This window comes from Vidua macroura, chromosome 3 (assembly GCF_024509145.1).
Source record: "Vidua macroura isolate BioBank_ID:100142 chromosome 3, ASM2450914v1, whole genome shotgun sequence".
NCBI classification, from domain to species: domain Eukaryota; kingdom Metazoa; phylum Chordata; class Aves; order Passeriformes; family Viduidae; genus Vidua; species Vidua macroura.
Window position 1 is genome coordinate 4,050,906 of NC_071573.1, and position 14,384 is coordinate 4,065,289.

The 14,384-nt window shown below is 39.6% G+C and overlaps 1 protein-coding gene across 1 annotated transcript in view; it reads left to right on the forward strand.

Annotated features, from left to right (window-relative positions):
* The window catches only part of COMMD1 (copper metabolism domain containing 1), a 63,639-nt gene that overhangs the window by 2,939 nt on the left and 46,316 nt on the right, over positions 1-14,384 (forward strand). The gene's annotated exons all lie outside the window — the stretch shown is intronic.

Sequence of the window (14,384 nt, forward strand, 5' to 3'; positions counted from 1 at the left end):
AATATAATATAATATAATATAATATAATATAATATAATATAATATAATATAATATAATATAATATAATATAATATAATATAATATAATATAATATAATATAATATATTGTTGCATATATATCTTATATAATAATGTTATAATAATGTAGATGATATATATAATTATTATATATATAATTATTATATATAATATAATTATATATATAATATATATAATTATTATAATTATATAGATTATATAGATAATGTTATAATTATATAGACTATATAATGTTATATAGACTATCTTATATAATAATGTTATATAGACTATATAAATTATAATAGATATAAATAATCTAATATATTTATTATTATATATTATTATATATTCTATATTATTAAATATATTTCTATTTCTAGATAATATTATATAAATAATAATAAGAGCTTGATATCCAGCATATAAAATGTGTTGTCCCTAAAGTTTGTCACCCTCCTGCTAAGGACTGCAGCCCTTTCCCTTTGAAGTTGCTGTTGTGACCTCGAGAAGGATTTCCAAACCATTTTTACCCCCGTTTGAGAAGGAAGAGGCAACTCAATCTTCATAGCAGGGACCTGCCCTTATGGGAAAAGTCAGAGCAGAAAAACACTTGGAAGGTTCCCTCAGCTGTGGAGGATAAAGGCCTTTCCTTCTTCAGCAAGGATTTCTGCTAACAGAAACAGTTCTGCTAACAATTTCTGCTCACTGGTGGAAAATAAATGACTTCTTGCATTTTTTAATAAGAGAAAAGAGTTGCCATTCTTCCCTCTCCTTGTGATTCCTCGAATGTGTGGGCTGGGTCATGAACTCTGGAGCACTTTGCAGTTGTCCAGACTTCTGGGAGGCTGAGATGGAGAGCAGCTTCAGTCTGAGATAAAATAATTTTAGAAGAGCTGATAGGAGAGAGTGCTTGCTTTCTGCCACTTAGATTTGCAGTTGTGCCTGCATCTACTAACTAAAAAGAAAATCTTTTAAGCAAGCTCATTCTTCTTGATTCAGGGAAAAGGAAACAAGTACTTGTCCCCCTGTTTTCTAGCCAAAAATGTGTCCCATGTAGTGTTACACTTTTCACTCCAGTGAATGGCTGGGCTTATAATGGTTAATTCTACTTGTTTTTGGGCTAGGTGAAAATGTAGTAATAACTTTGCACAGAATTTTGTGAGGGAGGGAATGTCTATATGTTATAATAGGACATGCATGAGAAAATTGTTATTATCTGAATTAGTGTTTGCCTGAAACAACTAAATAAAAATCTTAGGTTTTTTTTTTTTTTTTCATTTAGGAACACTATTATGTAGCTCATAATCTGAGCACAGCTCAGTTGCCAGCTCACCAGTGTCTGGTGTTGCAGCATACATTTTCTTGTATAAACTGTAATCCCACCGTTATTACTTCTTTTTTTCCCCCCCTTTTTCAGCATTGTCTTAGGAGGGTAGAAAATGTAACGTTTACTGGAACTAGCACCTCCTGAATTGCAGTGATGAAAATGTGCACGGGCGCTGTACCAAGGCACTCCTGCAGCTTTTCATGGGAGTTATTTTAGCTTTTAGGCTGGTGTACGTGTGGTCACTTCACAAGGGAACTGGCACAGCTGGCAGGGCACATAAAGTGGAGGGGGAAAATACTTGAAAGCAATGAAGTGGAGAGGAAGGTTGGGTGCAGAACGGGGTTGAAGAACATTGCCAGCAGTGATAAGATCAGCGCTCCACTGCCTGGAGCAGCAATTTGTTGCTTAGGTATGTCAGCTAGAAAGAACAGCGTGCCTGCATCATTAAGGATTTTTTTTTCATGACTTTTTCGTGAATTCTCAAGTTGCAAAAGTTGGAGAAAAGCGTTGTTAGAGCCTCTGACATCTGCGGTGTTGTTTTCACTGGTACTGTGATTCCTGAGGAGATGTGTAGGAGGTGGTATCACTGCTGGTGGCTGCTGGATTTGGAGGTGATGCTGCTCTGTACCACGAGCATTGTTTTAAACAGCAGGGTGTGAACAAGGAGCCTGTGCATTACAAACCTCAACTACACCTGCAAATCCTCCAGGCAGACAAACAGAAGGGCTCCCACCCTTAGGACATTGTCCATTTAATGAGTGGTATTTTCTGTGAGAGGCTCGTTTATCTGGGATTGTGAAGTGCTGATATTCTGTGACTGTGCCACCTCAGTGAAAATGGCTCACCTGAAGTTTAATGGTTTACCTGACCTTTTGCAGTGCTTTTTATTTTTTTTTTTTTTAAGCTTAGCTACAGAAAAGTGGTAAATTAAAGAAACGTCATCAGATCTGCGTCACTGATCTATAACAGGTGTGGTAGACTCTGTATTGCCCAAACAAGAAGCAAATCTCTCTCTCTCTCTCTCCCTCTCCTAATTACGGTGTTGATTACATCTCTGCAAGCAGAGATCTGGTTGCCTTGCCCCAGTTGTGGAGATTGGTGCTACCTGTGTGTTTCTAGAGCAGGCAGGTCAGTACTGGCTCTTCTGTTTAATGCCTCTGCACTACCTCTGAGTTTTAGAATGCCCTACTGCATTTTAAATCTGCTAATTGCCAATTAATGGACTTCCAGAACAGCATGCTGCTGAGAAAGTTGGATTCCCTGGTGGTGGCAGTGCTTCATGTCCTGCTGATTCCCACATTCCCATCCAAATGTATGGTTTAGTTTGTTGCAAGTACGTAGCCTTTCCATCATTAATGGCACCATTTCTCAAAAAAAAAACAACCCAAACCCTGCAGGTGTGATTACATAATTGCACACACACACGTGTGTGTCTGTGAGCAACATATTCTGTGTGTATAGGGGGTGTGTGCACACAAACACTCCCATGCACAGAAAGGGAAATATATTGGTTATGCTGAAATTCATTATTCCAACCTGATCCCCACGGTGTTTCTCTTGACCTGAACAAGAGTCTACTCTGATTGAAGAACAGGGAGTCAGATGTTGCCTTTGAAGATCATTATTCCAAATTAAATGCTTTTACAGTGCTTAATTAGTATTCATCAAACACATGCTGTATGGAATATATTTGAAAAGGGAGAAGGACTCCCTTAGGCTTCACATGTAGTTTCATGCCTTTATTTCAGTACCACTAAGGCTCCATTCCCCAAAGGGTGTGGGAAATGCTGAAGAGGGTAATGAAGCTCAGTGCCATCATCTCACAGCACTGGTGATTTTCTGGACTACTCTGAGTTGTCTGTCTTCTTTTAAATGTGGGACTCTGAAAAGAGGAGAACTTGAGCTGTCCCATCTTCAATTTGATGCATAAAGAAAGAGTAAAAGGAAAGGCTCAATGCTGAAATTCTTTATTGTATGATACTCTAAAAATGGTGTCTCTTACAACTGGTGTGAAGGAAGATTAGTTCTTGCTTACTCCAGGAGCCAACAGATGGTGTCAAGGAAGTAAAAATATTCACTTCAACCTTACTGGTCTCATGTGAGTGTGCCATGCAGCTGAGCAGATAATAGACCTTTCTTGCTTGCTTTCTTTCTTCAGAGTGGTTAACACATTGACTAGAACTCTGTCAAAGATGCAGGAGCTGTGGTATGCTCTTGAGCCAGTGAAGTTCACACCTAATGTATGAAAAGGAAATTTGGGTGACACACCTCACCCTTTTTACAAGCTGAACATCTGAAATTTTTAATTCCTTGTAACACTTAGCTACAATCTTGGCATGATGTAATTTAGATTTTTGACTGTGCTGGTGTGTAGCAGCTGGGTGCAGTATATCCAACAACTTATTAAAAAGAAAAAAAAAATGCAGACCAGACCGAAAATTTTGTATGGTATGGCTAGAATCTGCTTGTATGGCTAGAATTATTGCAGTTTGAAGCTTGTGCTCTGGATTTCTTCCAGTCTGGTGACCAAATATGATGGAGCCTGCCTTCTTCAACATTTGGATGACATTTCTTTTTTCAATAGTTTATTTAATTTAAAAAAGGGAAAGCTTTAGTGGCACAAAGTACCAGGCACTGCAAATGTTACATGAAGTCCTTTTTCATTGATGATTTAGTTCTAAAATCCAATGGACAGAAGTTATCAGGTGAGAACATCTGACAGCTTGAGCTGCTGAGTGGCTCCTGTGTGTTTCCCCAAGAGCCTTCTTGGGCAGGACAGGATTAGCTGCAGCATCCTGGGAGGGCTCCAGGATATCCCTGGGGGATGATTTATTTTATAACAAGGTGAATTGAGTGACTTTATTTAAAGGCAGGGCCTAAAATACCACGTTTTTGATTTTATAATTGTCATTATAAATGTATGTTTAACACTATGAATTTTAAAGATAGGATTTAATTTATGGAGTAAGTAAGAATGAGTGGAACATTGATGGCCTCCACTGTGAAGGATTAAGGGTTCATTATTGGGAAAACCAAGCTGGCTTGGTTGGTTTGTGGGCTTTGGTTGCTTCGTTTCTTTTGTGTGGTTGTTTTTGTTTGGTTTGGTTTGTTTTGGCAGTTTGTTTGTTTTGAGGGGAAGGCATTTTTGTTTTGTATTCTCAATACCTGAAGCTTAAGCACAGTAGTTTTCCATAATTTTTTACCATTGTATTTACCAGTCATAAACAAGGAAACCAAACCTTCCTTTACTTATTTTAGCCACCCAACTATTTAAAAATTGGACTGTTTGAGCCAAGTAAGTTGGACTTGCCTTTTGCTTTGTTTACAGTGCACGAGCACCTGGTTCTGGTTGATAGCCAAGATCTAATTCAGAGTATTCTGTCTTTCATAAAGCTGGTAGTTTTAGAATTGTATAGCAAGCCTGGGACTCCCTCCACATTCTCAGTTCCCAGTGGAGTTCAGTACCTGTTTATCTGCTGTGCCTGAGGCCTGCAAGTTTAATTTTTAAAGGTGACAGTGATCTTGGAATGCATTTTTTTATCCCTCTAATTATTTGGCATATTCTATATTTACCTCTCTACAATGCTGGTTTATATGTGATTTCATGTATGTAAAAATAGACTGCAACAATCTCATCAAAACAAGACATAAAATATACTGTTCAGAGAAAATGTGAAATAACAGCCAACTTGTCCAGTTTTTAGCCTTAAGTGTTTTTCTAACTATTTTTTAAATATTGTCATTGTGTCATGTGATTGTGCATATGTTAATACAATTCTGAAAGCATGTTTTTTCACATCTCTCTCTCTTCCCTAACAGTAAAAAGTGGCAATACAAATATAGTTTGTGCAAATTCTGTGGGTTTTTTTCCAAATAAGGTTAGTTTTTTTTCTGGTTGAGATGTTTTGGGATCTCTGCCAAAAGATTTCTACCTCAGCTTGGTGGGTAGTTTTTCCTTTCCTTTCTTTGCAGTCTCTCTGAACTGTGATGCCAGGATTATGCAATATGTTTTGAAGATACACACAGACACTGAAGTAGTATCTGTGTGAAAGGCAAGTAATCAACAGACATTTTTACTCCTTGTCTGACATTTACACACGGCTTTGTTGTCTCTCTTCAGACTGTCACATCAGATGTGCTGTTCTCTCAGACTCTTTTTGCCATTTCTGGTTCAAGAGTAGTTTTTATTCTCTTCTGACAAGCTGTTTGTATAAGTACCTTTTGGTTTTACACAGTCACACATGGCAGAAATATTTTGTGTATTTGGATTAGTTGTGATTCCTTTTTTATTTTTTCATTTAGCTCAATTTTTTAACATTTTTGAAGTGAGAAAAATGCTTGTAACTCCCTTTTTCTGTCAAAGAAAAAATGGTACATTTATGATTTACATTTGCTTGGCAAGGAAAGTGTGTTTGTTCATTTTATGGCATGTCAGGAAATCTGTAAAAAGTCTCATAATGAACAGAAAGCTCTAATGAAGTTGTCCAGTTAATGTGGACAAATGGCAGGGAGTTTACTGAATGTGAGTAGCCTTCAATTTGACTAAAAGACACAAACCACAGGGAAAATTAATTGCATTCTTTTTGATGCCAAGGGTTGCAGTGTCTTGGAGCAATTGACTGCTGAAGTTTCTAGCAATTGAGGCCTAAAAATGTGAAATCTAAGGCTGGGGTGGCACAGGGCTGGGGAGGGGTTCCTAAAAGCTTGGGAAAACCTGATGGCTTGGCCAGCTCTACTGATGGATGACTCCAGCAGCCCAGCCTGATAGGGACAGAGAACCACCCTCTCTGGAGTAATCAAAGCAGTCATTAATGTTCAGTGGGATTCTCTTGGAGAGGGCTTTGGTTGATGTCTTAGCTGTTCCATCACGTCTTCAGCTTTTTCTCTCCCCAAAATGTTAATTATATTTAGTGCAGAGATAATTTTTGATGCAGGAAATGGCAACTAGGTCTTTATGGGAAAGTGAGAGTTGGTTTCTTCCGAGCTCCCTGCTTTGGTCTTTGCTCCTGCTCAGGTGATGTTTTCCAGCAACAGGGATGGAGAGGAGGATTTGCAGTTGTGATTCCACTGCTGAGGAGTTTGACCTGCTGCTCCTTTCTCCTCGTAAAGGCTCAGCTGTTCACAGCCACCGTGGCTGCTGCTGCTTTGGGGAACATGTTTTATGTTTCACTGAGCTGACAGGAGGGAAAACCATTTTCCCTGTGCTGAAAGGAAGCCCTGGTGGCTGGGATCCTGAGAATGGAAGCTTCCCTCTCACCTGTCAGCTCTGTCAGCATGTAACATGAGCTGTCAAAATAGGTGGTGAAGGACCAGCTGGCAGAGCACTGGTGCTTGCTTCCTGTGGAGCAGTGTAGTCTGTAAGCTTGCCTCCTTTCCTGCCTCATCTGTTTGCTGCTCTGAAACACAGGGTCTGCAGGGTTATGGCTAAAGCAGGGATGTGTTCCCAGCCTGGGCTGGGAGTGCAGCAATCCTCCTTCTTCCAGGTAGGAAATGGAACTCCAGCTGCTGCTCAGAGTGGCAGTAGCAGGTAATGCACAACAGTGCTGGGAAAGAAGGAAAGCAGAGATTGGAGTCAGAGTTTGCCACTAAAAGGGAATATATGGCAGCAGTGGAGGGATGAGACTCATATAGCTCATGTTTTGCACTGCTAGAGCATCTCTGCTTTATGTCCAAATGCAAGCCAAGGGACAGATTAGCTGAGTTAGCCATTAACTTCTAAGATGCAGACAATCAAGGTACTCTGAGTAAAAGTGGAAATTGAATTCATGATACTAATTCTGTTTCTGTGCTTGGTTCATAATAAAGCAGGTCTGTGCTGATTTCACTGACAGGATCACTGCTTGCAAAGCTCCAACAAGCTCTGCTAATGTCTGCACTGTTACTGCACTCAGGGTAGGGCTACAACTTTTTTTTTTCCATGTCTTCAAACTGTGAAGTGCTCCAACTTCTATTTTTAACTCTCCTAAGTGAAATGAGATTAGACATGAAGCAGTAGTCCGCAGCAGCAAGTAATTTTCCCAGAATGATTGTAGAAAGCTGATAAACACAGATCTCTTTTATTGTAAGAGAGCAGAGGGGGAGAAGAAAAGGCTGAGCTTGTGGTCTCCTAAGGGAATGACAGGTCATGTCACCAGTTCCAGGACTGTCACTGTGTCTGTCTCCCTTTTCCTGCTTTTACTCCCTCCCTTGAATTTTTTTTTTTAATTTACTGTCTGGTGGTTTCTGTCCTATCTGGATTTCTTCTTCTTCCTTTTATTTACCTCTCTGTCTGTGGCAATAGTCCATTAAATGGCTTTCATCTATTGAGGGTTGCTTCTGAATCCAGCTCCTTCAGGACTGAAGAAGAAACCATTTTAGACTGAATAATGTAACCTCTAAAGATCTGTGTGTTCTCCAAGAAAACAGCTCCCTTCTGCTGAAGCAGAGTTCAGGGAGCACATGTGTGTGCACATTCATTTTGAAAGAGGCTGAACCTCTCAAACTTGTCTGTAATATGGTTGCATGTTTAAGAACTACTGGAAATGTGACATTTCTTTCCCTCCACCCCAAGTGGCAAAATGCTCTCTAAACCACAGCAAAGAATTGGACTTGAGTGGGGAGAAAACTGATGAGGAAGTCTGGGATTCTTTTTTCTTTGCTGTAATTCAGTAGAGTACAGGTCAGGTTGGACAATTTATATTTGTATTTTTAATTTCGGGATGTTTATATTTATAATCATCCTATATCACCTTTGTTGTTGCAAGTATATCTGCTATTAATAGAACTTTTGTTTTGTTCCATGTTTTATCTCCCTCCAGCCAGTCCAACCTATCTGTGCTCTCTGAGAAGCACCTTCCATTGCCTTTTTTCTTGTATAACTCTTCCTCTTTCTATTTTAAATAATACAAGTGTTTTGAAAACTTACTCAGGAAGGAAGGGGTGGTGCTTTTTTTTATGTTTATTGCATAAAATCCAAGCATTTAGTATCTGCTCATAATCTGAGACTGCAGGCATCGTTTGGATATCTACCTATGAATTATGCTATCTGTGGGTGGGCTTGTTCTGTTTTTGTTATTATTGTTTGCTCTTGTTTTTTAAGTGCTGTAAGGCCTAGACAGAGTAGGTCCAGACTGAGTAATCCTGGTGATCCTCAGTTTTCCTTCAGCTAAAGATGTTTTCTGGCGTGTGGGAGCCACTCGTTGAGGTCTGCAGGAAGCGCTGGTGACCGCCTGTTTTCATCAGCCTTTCATCCTCCTTTGTCATCAAATGCATCTTCACACCACAGAAAAATGACTCCTTCTGCAAATAAATTTAGGAAGTGTATTTTATGATGTTGAGAGTTCAAACAGGGCATTTCTAGCAGCTGCACAGACTCCTGGCAGGGGCAGGCTGGAGAAAAAATTTTGTGGTCGCTTCACATGCTTTTAAAAACGAATGCTAAGATCTCTTTTGTGTTCAGTTGTAAGCTAGGTCAAAAATAGCTGAGTATTCACTCCCCTGTGATTGAACTTTCAAGCAAAAAAAGTAATTTTAACAGAGAACATAGTTTGGTGAGCTTGTATGTAAAAAAAAAAAAAAAAGATTGGTGTTTAGGGGATTTCTGCTTGGTGGGAGCCTGGGAATTGTGGCAGTGAAGATGGAGAAGTCAGTGAAGAAACATGGAAGTGACCCCTTGAGAAGAGCTTTTTCCTTCCATGTGCACAATTGACAAGTCTGTGTGGAATCAAGCTTAATAAGATCAGGAACACAGGAAGGATGTAATTTTGCCTGAAACTTCATCATCCACACACACGTTTTTCCCATCTGCAGTAGCAGTTCCATAATTTTTGTGTTGGTGTGTGTTGCAAGTTTTCCCATCCAAGAAGAAAGCTTGATAAAAATCAGAAGTCAAATTCAAAAATATTTACAAGTTTCCTGAACCCCTGTTGACCTGGTGAATGCCTCCTTGGCAAGGAACCAAAAGGCTGGAATAAAAGCAGTATTTGTTGCAGAAGATCTGTTACATACTAGGAAAAAAGTAAGCTACAGGATTGAAATAAATGTATTTATTAACCTCTTAATGGTTCACAGGTTCAATGGTTCTTTTCTCTTAGCAAACTATTTCATTTCACTTTTGGCTTTCACTACAGCTCCATAAAAGACAAATAAAAGTAATATTGGGACATGGTATGGAATGTGAATAAAAGAATTCACGTGATCTCCCATGGATTCGATGGAGACTTATAGATAAGTTAAAATCTTTTTACTTTGTGGTAGAAATATTAAATGTATTAAGGTCACTTGGGATTTCTGGCTTAGAAATTTATGGGGGGTGTAGAAGCCTTTAGTTTTGGGGTTTTTTTTCCTGAAAGATGGATCACCATTTCCAAGTGCAGACAGGCTGCAGGCTGTTGTATCTAATTTTGTCTTAATTCTGATGCTCAGGAGAGCTCTTGGACTGTAATAAACAGTGTTTGTGAGGCACAACCTACCAACAAGTTGAAAACCTCTACTGTCTCCAGAAACGTGGGAAAGTCTTCTGGACTTAGATCCTGGGACCATCTGTGGGAACAGCTCATTTATGACAGGGCTGGATATCTCAGCAGCCCTTGGGAGAGTCAGGCTCGAGCGTACAAAGGAAGACCCAGAAACCACAGGGTTGGGAAGATGTGGGATTCCTCCTGTCAGAGGAGGAATCTTTGCAGAGGAACGTGCTGAGCTGACTCTGACAGACAGCACAGTGTCAGCAGCACTCGTGTGCTGTTCTGAGCTGCTTCTCTTCCTCTGCAGGCAGCTGCTGTTTGCCCCCAAATCCAGGAAGTGTTTTCTTCTGAGGCTGATAAATGGAAGAGATGCACGTTGGTGTCACCCAGAATGGGCTTTGTGTGGTGAAGGTGTTCAGCTGAGCGAGGTTCCTTGGCATGTTCCTCCTGTCTGCAGCTGCTTCCACATCTCCCTGCATGCATTCCCGGGCTCTGAGACATGGCTTGCAGGGTTCTATTTCTAAAAGCACATGAGTGAGAAGAGCTGTGATGCAGGAATAACCTTTTACCCCACCTCCCAAAAGCCCGAGGAGGCGAGTTCAGTAGCACGCTCCATGGCACTGAATTGTTTCCTTCAGCTTGGGATTTCTTTGTGCTGCAGGCTGGCAGCAGCCTGCAGTTCTCAGGGTCAGCTGGAGGAAATGCCTCCACGTGCTGCTATGTCCAGCTCTTAGAGCTCTCCTGTGATGGTTGACAAGTAATGTTTTTCTTCTGAGAGTGAAATGGGTTCTTTTTTTCCCCAGTGGGTTTTACCAGTTGTTGTTTCTCACTAGTACTGCATGCTTGTCAGGCTTTATTTCTCAAAAGAGATAATGAATTTAAGTCTGTTTTCCTGTTCTGTGTACCAGGGCACATGTCTGATGGATCTAATTAGGCTAATACAAAACTCTCCAGATTACCAAATATTGTTTCATTAAGGAAATGGTATTTGAAGTCATATTTTTATTGGCTGAATTGTATTTGAAGACACAGTGGGTATGTGTTGAAGGAGAACACAAGGAGAATTCAGTATGACTAAGACTGTTTCTTGCTGTTCAAAAGCATCTGCCCAGCCCCTGGAAAGGAAAGTATTGCCAGTAACCAAGGGCTGGATTTGTGTGCTTGTAAATGTGACATACTGTCCATAAGCTGTGCTTTCTAGGAGGGAAAAGAAAAAGTGTTTTATCAAATCACAAAATACATAATGTGAGGAAGTTTTTAATATCTAATGGTGTTGTCTTACAGACTCTGGTTTTGAAACAGGCTTTTCTTACTTAGATGTTTAAGTGAATAGTCACAGTAAAGTTAATTTACATTTGGCACTGGCGTAGAACAGCTGTGATTCTATACATTCTTAAGAGAACATTTCTGCTTTTAGTTAGTTGAAGATTTTTATGTTGAAATGGTAAATTACTTGTGATTACCAACAAAAACTGAAATTAGCTGAGAGTATAAAGTCTCTATAACATAATGATGTGTCACTAAGTACAGTGATTGAAGATCTGGCAATTATTCTGCACTTTAAGGTCTGTCTGGGCTAAGTAATTGGATTAATAAGACATTTCACTCTTAGAACCAATACTGACAGTGATTCAGCTCTAGCAGCAGATGGATAAAACAGGTTTCAATACCTTTAAGTTCTGAGAATTTTCCAGTTAGGATATGTTGTTTATTCCAGCAGTGAAACAATCCTTACCATGGCAGTCGGAGTTGAACAACAGCTGGTCATTGTCCTGGTGGTGATAAATGCTAATCTGAAGCTCCTGGGGTTTTCATAGCATGAGAGGGAGACTTATAATCAGATATATTTGATCTGTTTCTAGTTATAAGCTCAGAAGAAGCACTCATGTTCTAACTTAAATCAATCCTTAGAAATACCAATCAGATGTATTCACTGTAATTGAATATTCTATGTAATGAATGAGCATTGATAAAAGTAATAGAACTGTTTGTAAAACTATGCAGAATATTATTTGAAATATAATTTTTTGCCAAGTTAAAATAAAACATTTCCCCAAGCTTAAAATAATTCTGAACTGAGTCCCTTCATATAAGCAATGGAGTAGAACTACATTTGTTTAAAAAATAAATTGTGTAACTGTTCATGCAACAAGAGACCAAAAAGATCAGCAAAGACTTGAAATAGTCTTTCATTTTTTGTCCACAGTGAAATGTTTCCAAGTTAAGATGAAAAAGAATACTGAAGTGAGTTACTGTTCTTATGTGACTTGAAAACCATTATAGCCGGTGGGATTTGTTTAGGAATTTCAAAGAAAATATGTGTCTATTAATTAAATTCTTCATGCAGCTGTACCAAAATAGAACTCATTGATTGTTTGTACCCACTTCCAGTTAGTTTTTTTAAAAGGAATTTTTAAGTAGTAGTCATATTTCCCAGAAGAGAGAAATTCTAGTCTGAATGATGGATTACAAGGCTGTGTTATTTAAGGTATGCATTATCTGATAAATACTCCACCAAAATACAGAATGATTGTTACCTTTTGGGTTCTTGGCTGTGTGCAGTAAACTTGTTTTATGTGTAGAGTATAAAACTATCCCTGTTTTTTGTACATGTGTGTGAGTGAGGTATAAATGATGGCTAATTATCATACATGGTTTCCTTTCCTGGTTTTATGTGGCACTCTTTTGGTAGCAAACTATATCAGGGTGCTTATAATACATAAAGGTGCAGAGCTTTTAATTGTAGCTCACACCACACTTTAATTAATTGTCAATCTCCTGATGATCTTTACCAAACAGCCAGGTTGAACTGTCCTGTATATGCTCTAGTTTTGTGTTCCTTATGCTTAAAATTTCCAGTTTGGTCATAAGCTTCCTTGTCTGGATACCCTTCAAAGTCAGATTTATATCACATGTCGAGCACAATAAGGAACTTTGTGTCTGCAGTTTTTTATCAGCTTAGAAGGGCACTGTCAGAAATCTTGCTGCATCTTGCAAAAAGGGTTGTTGTGAAGAGAGTGACGTTAAAAAAAAAAAATCCAGAGGATTACAAATGTGAAATGCTTGAAGGTTATGAAATGAAGCCTAGAAAAGGGGTGCCTGGTATCACCATGAACCTGCATTAGGTTCACATTTAATGCAGATGAGCTGTTTTGCCATGACACCTTTGCTTCACTCAGTGCAGGGGACACAGTTTGTGTTCTTGGCTTCTGCACAGGAGTAAAACAGAAGGCAATTTTCTGCACAGCTGAACTGAGAAGAAAGTCTGCATTTGCACTTGATCTTGAGAGGGCTTGCATGAGGTGCTGGGGTCTCTGCTTGTTGATTCACCTGCCCTCCTCCCCCCATTCACATAAACCAGCATAGGAGGGGTACCTGAGCAGGAGCTGGTGTCACACAGCACACAAACACAGATGTAGTGATGTGAAAAATATTAAAGCAGAAGATAGTCCACAGTGCTGTTAGCAGACAGTGTAAGAGCTGGCTGTAGGAAAGGAGTGTAAGTCTGAATAGGTTTTCTTCTGAAAACAAAAAGAAGTGCTGTTTTCACTTCCAGCATAATGAGTTAGTACAGGATAATTACCTCTTAAGTTAAATATTTCTGATATGAAGCAAGCAGTATGTACCAATATGTCAAATGCCCTATAGAAAAGCCAGAATGGTGCACTAGGAAGCTCAGATTTTATAATAAAATCACAGATGCTCCTATTAAGCTGGAGCCTTAATACAGCCGAGGGTTTACTCCTGGTGTTGATTGCCATTTCTTTTCTCAATCACATAACAGATGGCAGCTGATCTATTGTGAAAGCAAGGCAAGGCAGCTCATCCCTCTTAAAAAAACACGACAAACACCTCAATTTTTAGATCAGCACTGCCCAGGTTTGCAGACAGGCAATGTGAGGTGCACAGTGTGTGTGTCCAGCCCAAAGCCACACGATGTCACACCCCTGGCTAAAGGAATGAGGCTGTGGTTTCCCCAGTGCCTGAAATGCAGCCGTAGCAGTACCACGTCAAGGAAGATTAAATCGAGGCAAATCCCAAGGACTGGCTGCACTTCTCCTTGCTGTGCTCCGTTGCAGCATGTGCTTGGAGGTGTTGTGTTCATTTTGGAGAAGTTGCATCCATTTTGTGTGAAAAAGAAGCAAGAGCATCTGCTTGAGATGACGATGGGGAAACTTAACCACAGTTTCCTCTTTCTACCTCCCATCCTCCCTTTGTGGCCGTGTAGAGCAGCAGCTATTGCCACTTTGGCAATGCAGATGTAAGGCTGTGGATATATCAGTTTTGAAAAAATAGATGGGAAAACTGGATATCTATATAAAAAGGGGTTTTTAGGGATAATAATAATTTCTGTTGCTGCACAGGGACGAGGAGTAAGGGACTCCTTCCACGCTGTTGCAAAATACAAATAAAGCCTGGCAGAGTCCACCAATGCTCTAAAAGAAGCAGCAGGTGCATTGTTAAGGTTTTTTGGGCCTTATGGATAGAATAATACAGATGAAAAAATGCAGTTGCATTTTTGACTCTCCCTTGAATGGCTTGTGCTCTTGCTGCTGCAGGCCCTGCTTTACTGGTGCAGCATTTACCAGTTTTG